Source organism: Carex rostrata, chromosome 19, assembly GCF_964058835.1.
Source record: "Carex rostrata chromosome 19, lpCarRost1.2, whole genome shotgun sequence".
Taxonomy (NCBI): domain Eukaryota; kingdom Viridiplantae; phylum Streptophyta; class Magnoliopsida; order Poales; family Cyperaceae; genus Carex; species Carex rostrata.
The window spans coordinates 4,117,462-4,127,807 of record NC_135936.1 but is presented as its reverse complement, the minus strand read 5'-3'; the positions used below and the strand labels follow the sequence as shown (position 1 = coordinate 4,127,807).

Below are 10,346 nucleotides of genomic sequence, written 5' to 3'. Positions count from 1 at the left end.
TTTATATATTGTGCAATCAGCTATAATAACACTCGAAAAAATAATTTACCGTTTAAATTATTAATTTTCAGTATGAAGTGACTGGAATATTCTTGATAAATTTATTCTTGCTTGAATTTTTTTATAAATTTAATAGTCCGCAGTTTTCAATGTTAATTTTGAATTAATAATAATTTCTTATTTCGAATGTTTGTAATTTTTCACGTACAGAAAATAGTTTTTTCAATTTTAATAACTTCCGAATATATATATCTTTCCTATGAAAATAAAATAAAACATGCAAACCCAGAGATAAAAAGCTTGAATAGCAAACGATTCATATGTGTTAAAGAAACTAATAACAACACAAATTAGCTAAGTATCTTTACAAGATCAATATTTGTATTTAATGCATCTAGTTTAAATATATTTCAAACAAACAATTAGTTATACGTCAATTTTTTAATAATTATATGTCAAAGCATGAAAGCAACTAGTTTGGTGTTAAAATATGCTTAAAGCTAATAATATATTTGTTAGAAGAAAGTTTTAAGTACTGAACATGTATTTTCCAGACAAATCGACCGATAATTTCCTATTATGTCCGGTTATTCCCGATTATTTCTGATTAATCACTTGGTGGTACCATGTCCGTCCGAGAACCGCATACCGTTATTTACAACACTGTTTATTATTAACAATAGCATTCTTCTTATCAACATTTAGCTAATTTCTTTTAATATTTATATAGTTCTTTCTAAACATATATAGTTGTAATTCATCAAGGTATATCTGGTGATAGTCCGAAAATGTAATTATAGTCTATCAAATTACTTTCATATAATTATTCAGACGCACATTTAAAATTTTAACTACATAAGTGTTAAAGAAACTAATAACAACATAAATTAGCTAAGTATCTTTACAAGATCAATATTTGTATTAAATGCATCTAGTTTAAATATATTTAAAACAAACAATTAGTTAGGAGTCAATTTTTTAATAATTATATGTCAAAGCATGAAAGCAACTAGTTTGGTATAAAAATATGCTTAAAGATAATAATATATTTGTTAGAAGAAACTTTTAAGTACTGAACATAATGAGAAGTTAACATAAGATTGAGACTTAAAAGTAAACTAAAAGTACATATGTTTTTAGTGGTATACTTGTATACAAATCAGGTACCGTCAAAATTATTCGTCATCCGAGGTATTATATTAAATGTGCAAAATACTGAAGTAGACTTAGGCAAAATAATCACATGATCCGGATTGAAGAGTCCAAATCTGATGCTACAACTAAAATTTTAACATACTTTTCAAGGACGGAGTCAAATTTTTCGAATTATTTGAATCAAATACATATGAAAATAAATTATATATAATTTTTCTATAGAGAATAGGGTCAAAGTTTCTACTATCAAACGTCTCTATTTTTATAATATAAAAAATAAAATTTATTTGTTACATAAGTAATTTAATATATTTTTAATATAAATTTGAAAAAGAAAATTATTCATGTTATTTAAAGTTTGTTGGTTTAATGGAGAAAAAAATATATTAACAAAAAGAGAGTAATCTGGCAATTGTAGAGATGGAGAAAAAATTATATTAACAAAAAGAGAGTAATTTCTGGCAATTGTAGAGATGGAGATATATACTCATCACATACAAAACAATTGCAAAACAATTTGTGACACTTTCAGACAAATTGTTAATTTATCCAGATTGCTAAATTAGTATTGCTTTATACCCTTGTAATTATATTGCAAATGTCACGTTAGTGGTGATATTCTTTTGCAAGAGGGATCACGTAGTATTGCTTTATAAAATTTCAACACAAATAGACTAATTGAATTGAAAGAGGAAAAAAAAAACTACAAGAGACATACATTTGAAAAATTTTGAGGGGCGGGGGGGATTTCAAAAATAAAACGGGTCAGGGAACACAGGTGCGGGCACGGGTTCACGGCGGTCCGGATACACCCGGGTTTTTGCCCTAAAAATCAGGTCCGGCCCGTTTAATATCCGTACCCATGTACCCGTTTACCCGTGTATACTCGGACTCGAACACGGGTACCCCGAACAGCGGGCATGGGAAGACCAAGCACGGGCTGCCCCAGGCGGGTGTTAGCAAACCTCTACTTAAAAGTTTCTTCTAACAAATATATTATTATCTTTAAGCATATTTTTATACCAAACTAGTTGCTTTCATGCTTTGACATATAATTATTAAAAAATTGACGCATAACTAATTGTTTGTTTTAAATATATTTAAACTAGATACATTTAATACAAATATTGATCTTGTAAAGATACTTAGCTAATTTATGTTGTTATTAGTTTCTTTAACACTTATGTAGTTAAAATTTTAAATGTGCGTCTGAATAATTATATGAAAGTAATTTGATAGACTATAATTACATTTTCGGACTATCACCAGATATACCTTGATGAATTACAACTATATATGTTTAGAAAGAACTATATAAATATTAAAAGAAATTAGCTAAATGTTGATAAGAAGAATGCTATTGTTAATAATAAACAGTGTTGTAAATAACGGTATGCGGTTCTCGGACGGACATGGTACCACCAAGTGATTAATCAGAAATAATCGGGAATAACTGGACATAATAGGAAATTATCGGTCGATTTGTCTGGAAAATACATGTTCAGTACTTAAAACTTTCTTCTAACAAATATATTATTAGCTTTAAGCATATTTTAACACCAAACTAGTTGCTTTCATGCTTTGACATATAATTATTAAAAAAATTGACGTATAACTAATTGTTTGTTTGAAATATATTTAAACTAGATGCATTAAATACAAATATTGATCTTGTAAAGATACTTAGCTAATTTGTGTTGTTATTAGTTTCTTTAACACATATGAATCGTTTGCTATTCAAGCTTTTTATCTCTGGGTTTGCATGTTTTATTTTATTTTCATAGGAAAGATATATATTCGGAAGTTATTAAAATTGAAAAAACTATTTTCTGTACGTGAAAAATTACAAACATTCGAAATAAGAAATTATTATTAATTCAAAATTAACATTGAAAACTGCGGACTATTAAATTTATAAAAAAATTCAAGCAAGAATAAATTTATCAAGAATATTCCAGTCACTTCATACTGAAAATTAATAATTTAAACGGTAAATTATTTTTTCGAGTGTTATTATAGCTGATTGCACAATATATAAATAGTAATTATTAAAATTAAAAATCCGAAAAGAAATTGATCAGAAATAAAAAATAAAAAAATATATCCCACAATATTATTCCCAAACAATTCCTTCTATTTGATGTTGAACTATTCAGATTTTAAAAGTCGAATTATAAACACATAAAAATATTCGTACAACACCGTAAAAAAAAACCCGGACTGGACCGCCCCCTACCCGGACCTCCCTGCCTCCCGCTGGTACAACGGGCACGGGTATAAAACGGGCTGGTACAACGGGCAGGGCTTAGATTTGGGTTTGTCCAGTTGTAAGTTCAACACTTTTGACAACCTTGATCACTTTAAATTAAATTGCAGACAGTATAAATTACGACATCCATTTATTTTTATATTTTCTTTAGGTGTTGTTGTTCCAAATGCCTCCGCATGCAATTGAGCTAAAAAATAACCACGAGATCTGGAAGGTAAATTAGAGTTAAGCCTTGCAATGCACCGTGCACCACTGGAACAATGCATCCAAAAGGTTAAGAATGATTAGTGTCTTTTTCATAGACTTTCCTTTAATGAACTGAAACAGTATGGAACAGAAATTTAGAATGACTTTGTTGCTTACCTCTAATTAAATTTTCTTGATTGCTTATGCTTCCCTTGGGCCATCAATTGTAATAATTGTGTCAGTAGATTCTAGCACATATCATGTAAGAAGAATTTCTAACAAGGCTAATTAATCTGTTGATGCATAACTAAGGTTTGTAATATACATTTTTTTCATGCCTCAAAAAGTAATTGCCGAAGCAATGCGAGGCCTATAGCTAGTGTATATTTAAATTTAGACAATTTTATTCAAAACCTGACGTTTCACTATAAAATTTAAACAATATATATATATATATATATATATATAGAGTACGGCTAACGCGCTTCCTCTAGCATATGGGCCGAAATGCTTCCGGTGGAAATTTGAAATTTCAAAATCCAAAAAGTCGATCTGAACCGTTCATCTCCTTCTCCATATTAATATCTGCTTGGAGACCAAATTTTACATTTTTATGAAATTTTTTACTATTTATTAAGCCACTTTGAAAATCGCTGATCCAATGGTTTTACTGTTTTGTTAAGCCACCGTTGGATCAGCGATTTTCAAAGTGGCTTAATAAATAGTAAAAAATTTCAGAAAAATGTAAAATTTGGTCTCCAAGCAGATATTAATATGGAGAAGGAGATGAACGGTTCAGATCGACTTTTTAGATTTTGAAATTTCAAATTTCCACCGGAAGCATTTCGGCCCATATGCTAGAGGAAGCGCGTTAGCCGTACTCTATATATATATATATATATATATATATAGTAATAATTCAAAATTGATGTGTCTTCCGATCTCAAATAAACAATTTATTTAAGACACTCCAATAAAGAAAGCTAACTGTCTATTTAAGACTGTCCATGCAATGCATTCCAATGATTAATGTATAAAAGTTAAAAAAAATATCAAATTGGAACTATTGATCATTGATGGCTTAAGCCTTAAGCCATCAATGATCAATAATTTTATACATCAATCATTGGAATGCATTGCATTGACAGTCTTAAATAGACAGTTAGCTTGCTTTATTGGAGTGTCTTAAATAAATTGTTTATTTGAGATCGGAAGACACATCAATTTTGAATTATTACTATATATATATATATATATATATATATATAGAGTACGGCTAACGCGCTTCCTCTAGCATATGGGCCGAAATGCTTCCGGTGGAAAGTTGAAATTTCAAAATCCAAAAAGTCGATCTGAACCGTTCATCTTCTTCTCCATATTAATATCTGCTTGGAGACCAAATTTTACATTTTTCTGAAATTTTTTACTATTTATTAAGCCATTTTGAAAATCACTGATCCAACGGTGGCTTACCAAACAGTAAAAATCAGAAGCTACCGTTGGATCAGCGATTTTCAAAATAGCTTAATAAATAGTAAAAAATTTCAGAAAAATGTAAAATTTGGTCTCCAAGCAGATATTAATGTGGAGAAGAAGATGAACAGTTCAGATCGACTTTTTGGATTTTGAAATTTCAACTTTTCACCGCAAGCATTTCGGCCCATATGCTAGAGGAAGCGCGTTAGCCATACTCTATATATATATATATATATATATATATATAGAGTTAGGCTGGGGTGCTATGGATAGCATAGTGGCCTCTATGCTACGGCTCAATATTCGAGTTTTCAAAATCCAAACGGTCGATCCGAACCGTTCATCTTATTCTCCATATTAATATCTGCTTGGAGACCAAATTTTATAATTTTCTGAATTTTTTTACTATTTATTAAGCCACTTTGAAAATCGCTAATCCAACGGTTTTACTGTTTTGTGCAGCCACCGTTGGATCAACAATTTTGTAAAATACTTAATAAATAGTAAAAAAATTCAGAAAAATGTAAAATTTGGTCTCCAAGCAGATATTAATATGGAGAATAAGATGAACGGTTCGGATCGACCGTTTGAATTTTGGAAACTCGAATATTGAGCCGTAGCATAGAGGCCACTATGCTATCCATAGCACCCCAGCCTAACTCTCTCTCTCTCTCTCTCTATATATATATATATATATATATATATATATATATATATTGTTTAAATTTTATAGTGAAACGTCAGGTTTTGAATAAAATTGTCGAAATTTAAATATACACTAGCTATAGGCCTCGCATTGCTTCGGCAATTACTTTTTGAGGCATGAAAAAAATGTATATTACAAACCTTAGTTATGCATCAACAGATTAATTAGCCTTGTTAGAAATTCTTCTTACATGATATGTGCTAGAATCTACTGACACAATTATTACAATTGATGGCCCAAGGGAAGCATAAGCAATCAAGAAAATTTAATTAGAGGTAAGCAACAAAGTCATTCTAAATTTCTTTTCCATACTGTTTCAGTTCATTAAAGGAAAGTCTACGAAAAAGACACTAATCATTCTTAACCTTTTGCATGCATTGCTCCAGTGGTGCACGGTGCATTGCAAGGCTTGACTCTAATTTACCTTCCAGATCTCGTGGTTATTTTTTAGCTCAATTGCATGCGGAGGCATTTGGAACAACAACACCTAAAGAAAATATAAAAATAAATGGATGTCGTAATTTATACTGTCTGCAATTTAATTTAAAGTGATTAAGGTTGTCAAAAGTGTTGAACTTACAACTGGACAAACCCAAATCTTTGGCTTACATCAGACCTTGCATTTGTTAAATAATCTCAATTAACAAATAACTCTATATACAGTTAGAATGAAGGATACAACTATACATTAGAACTAAATGTCCAAACACTTGTTACTAAAAGTAAAAAATGAGTGACAAATATGTGTAAATTAATCACATAGATAATAAACTTAAAAGAAATCCCCCATATTATTTGTTTGCAATTGCATTAAACATGGATCAACTTGATGTTATTAAGCATTGCACAGTCGATATTGGTTGTAATGGTTTTTAGGGTCTGTTTAGACATGCCATAATCCTCTTCGGTTTTTCTCATTACACATGAGGATGATGCAAATAACTCCCCAGTGCCAACTTTTATTCTAGCATGATGGACAAGGTAATTACTATATTTACTGACAATTACAATTAAACATGATAGGTTCTTTTGCTAAAAGTCCAAATTGAAGTAAAATAAAATCACTTAACTACCAAATTTCATGATCATATTTATTAAATATGAAACAATTAGGTTCAGCTTGTGCGAAGTCATTGATTTACCCTTTATTAGCACTTGAGTATCATTTACAATTAGGTTCAGCTTGCGACGGGCCCAGTGACCAGTCCTTAGTGACCTAATCGACGATCATGACATCATTAGCGTATTTCAAGAGCTTCTCCTTTGATTCATACCTATCAATAATAGTAAGAGATTATAATATTATCTTAGCTTTCAAGCAACCAATAAGTTGGAAGTTAAAAAATGGTTCAAAAAATTAGGGAGGGAAAGTACCGGCTTAGATTTTCATAATTTCATTTTATTAAATCTCAAGTGCATTCAATAATTATATTACTTTCATTCTTAATTAAGCACTCACTTTCATAAATTAGTAATATTAACGTTAAATAAATTTTTCATAATCTCAAGTGATTTGCTCTGTATAATAGCTCTAGTCATTTTCAGGCAACAAAATTAATAATCTTAATCTTAAATATTTTTTTATTATAGATATGGCTTGACTTCGCTAATTTACCAGTACTTCCGGGCATCAAGGCATTCAATGCATTCAGAGTTTCAGACCATATATCAATCAGTTACAAAGATCCTCCAAAGTGAACTATGTTTCAGAAAAGGAAATTAAAAAAAGAAAAAAGTACACAAAATACCTCGAAGGGGATAGGAGATGCATGAGGCTCTCCAATTTCTCCATGCGGTATTGCCGGCCAATCTAACCCTAGCTCTTCCAATCGTCTCATACACACCAATTGGCACATCCTTTTTCAAGTCATAACCATAAACAAAATGAGAAATCAACCAGCCACTATTCCAATTTAAATTTAGCCATTTAGAGTACCATTGATTCAGTTCAAATAAAGTCACTAGTACCACACAATGGATCATACCACAGTACACAAATTCTCATTACTTCCGCCTTTTTTGCCAAATCAGCCAACAATTTTTTCCCACATTTGCCTGATTTGATTAAAAAACCCCCACAAAATTAACAATATTAGACAAAATCTACAAAGAAGTTCCTATCGCTCGATTAAATAATTTCCCCAACTGAAAATATTATAAAGCATTTCATCTTCGATGTAAATATATGTTTGTTTTCCTAATTGAAACTACAAAAGTATATTACATTTTGCTATCTATAGAAATTTGAACAACATATATTGGTTCAGTGTTTTACAGTTCCTTTTTAAGGAAATTATAATAAAATTGTATTGTTTTCAGTAACTACAACCAATTAAGCAGTAAGTCAATTGACAAACAAAAAATAAAAAGAGAAAAGGTAAAATAACAATATACCTCTTTAAAACCAGAGATAGACAGACAGCAAGCAAGATAAGCAAAAACAAATTGGAACTTTTTTGTTAACCAACTTGCATTAAAAAGTAAAAAAAAAGTACATATTTAGTTAAAAATGTTCCAATTTGTCCAACAGAAGGAAAACCCTAAACACTAGATCTGACAGAACAGCCTAAACTCTAAATTTAGTTTTAAGGTTGTAATTTTTCTGATAAACCCCAAACCCTAAATTTAGTTTTTAGGTTCAATTTTTCTTATATTTTAAGATTTCAGAAATTAGTGCACAAATTTGCTACTTTATCAATCAAATTTTCTTTTTTAATTTTCCACAACCTCAACTATTATTGTAATTGCAAATTGTACGCTATCACTCACAGTTTTTGTCTATTATCTTTCACAAAAAAGTAGCATTTGATAGGACTTTTCTGAAAACTTTGGAATTATTGCCTTCAATAAACTAACGAAACACCTTAAATTGGTGAGGTAAATCACAATATCAATGGAAAACAAATGGAGCGACCAGAGAGAGAGAGAGAGAGTTAACAAACAACATTACCTTTATCCAAGAGAGAGTGAAGCAGTGAGCTCAAAAGAGGAGAGTGATTTCTTCAATTGATTGAGCAGTGCAACAGAGGAAGGGAGTGGAATTGATGACGGGGAGAGAGCGAAAGGGGGGCGATTTGTCTGGAGTAATCGGAGGAAATAGATGGAGCTGGGAGAGGATAGAACATTGGGGAAAATATTTAGACGGAGATAAATTAAAGAGGAAAGACGAAGACACCGACAAAATCAAACACGTGTCGATCGAACGATGAAGAAACAATGAAAGACACGCGTCGATTAGGTGGGAAATGTTAAATGAATCAGCGATATGTCAATAACCGTTAAAAATAGATCGAACAAAGGAGAATTAGAGTGTCACTGTAGATAATACTGTTCATCTACAGTAACCGAGACATCTTAAATTATGAGAAAAGGTTTCTATCCATCTCTGTCTGTCCACATTTTGTCCACTAACTAATTTTATCCAATTCTAACGAATTTTAACGGTCTGACAGCTACTTAGATAAACCTTCCGTTCTTCCCTTTCTTCATTAACGCCATTTAATCATTTTAAAAAATTCCGATCTCATCCTCTTTTCTTTCCAGATCTCTCTCCCCGTACAGATTTCCAATTGGAATCCCTCCACTCCTCTCATCTCAATCGGGCGCGGCACCACCGATCGACCCGGTACCACTGATCGGAGTTCTTTTTGATCTCCCTGTCTCGCTAATCCACCACCAATCGGACCCGGCACCACTGATCGGAGTTCTCTCTCTGCCTGTCTCACTAACCCCTTTATCTCTCTACAGATGACACCGATCCCTTTCAAGCAAGGTCCCAGCAGCGTCAAACGGGCGACAGCGACGGAGTACGAGCGTACGACTACGAAAGGGACCACACTGGTCGGAGTATTGGAGCAATTTTCTCTTGCCTCCACACATGGCCATCTGACCCGAAGTCGTCACAATCACTGACAAATCCTTTGTCAGCAAGTTCAAATTATTTGTGTAGCTGGCTGGGTGGAAAATCAGTAAGTACTCTTTGAGTTTCTTAAGTTTCATGTTTCATGCTGGACTCTTAAGTACTTGCAATAATTTCAAAGCAAAGAATTCTAATACCAAATCAGCACGGCGAGAAGCTGGTGGGAGTGTTAGATCAAGTTCAATATGACAATCTCGTGATATTGTGCCATGGATTCCAAGTTTCTAAGGTTTATTTAATCAGTTTTTCAAAAGTCAGTGCCATCAAGTTCGATGTGACAATTTATTAATGTTCTAAGCTTGCTTGTTAAGCTTTCATGCAATTAAATTATGGTAAATTATGGTAAGTTCAATGTGACAATTTATTAACTTCTCTCCATCTCTGCTGCTCGTGAATTGTTTGATTAAATTCTTCAAAGATTTTGGCTAGTTTTTCTGCAACAAGTAATAGCCTTACTGATATATTATGCATCCTCTTAATTTGGAGAACATTAATAAAATTGAGTGTTATTGCAGGTTTGTTGTAGATAAGACCGTGAAATGAGATCATTTAATGATCCTTACGCTTTGAGATCGGTCTTAGAGTTGCCGAACAGGCACCGTAGAACCTGGCCTTGGTCCTGGTGCATCCGTACA

General features: G+C 31.8%; 1 long non-coding RNA gene across 1 annotated transcript; it reads right to left on the bottom strand.

Annotated features, from left to right (window-relative positions):
- Nucleotides 1-5,944: 5,944 nt before the first annotated feature.
- Nucleotides 5,945-8,899, bottom strand: LOC144571639 (uncharacterized). The gene is made up of 3 exons (XR_013517544.1): nucleotides 8,743-8,899; nucleotides 7,541-7,649; nucleotides 5,945-7,066 (listed from the first exon to the last, which is right to left on the bottom strand). It is a non-coding gene; the product is annotated as an uncharacterized LOC144571639 (long non-coding RNA).
- Nucleotides 8,900-10,346: the final 1,447 nt, after the last annotated feature.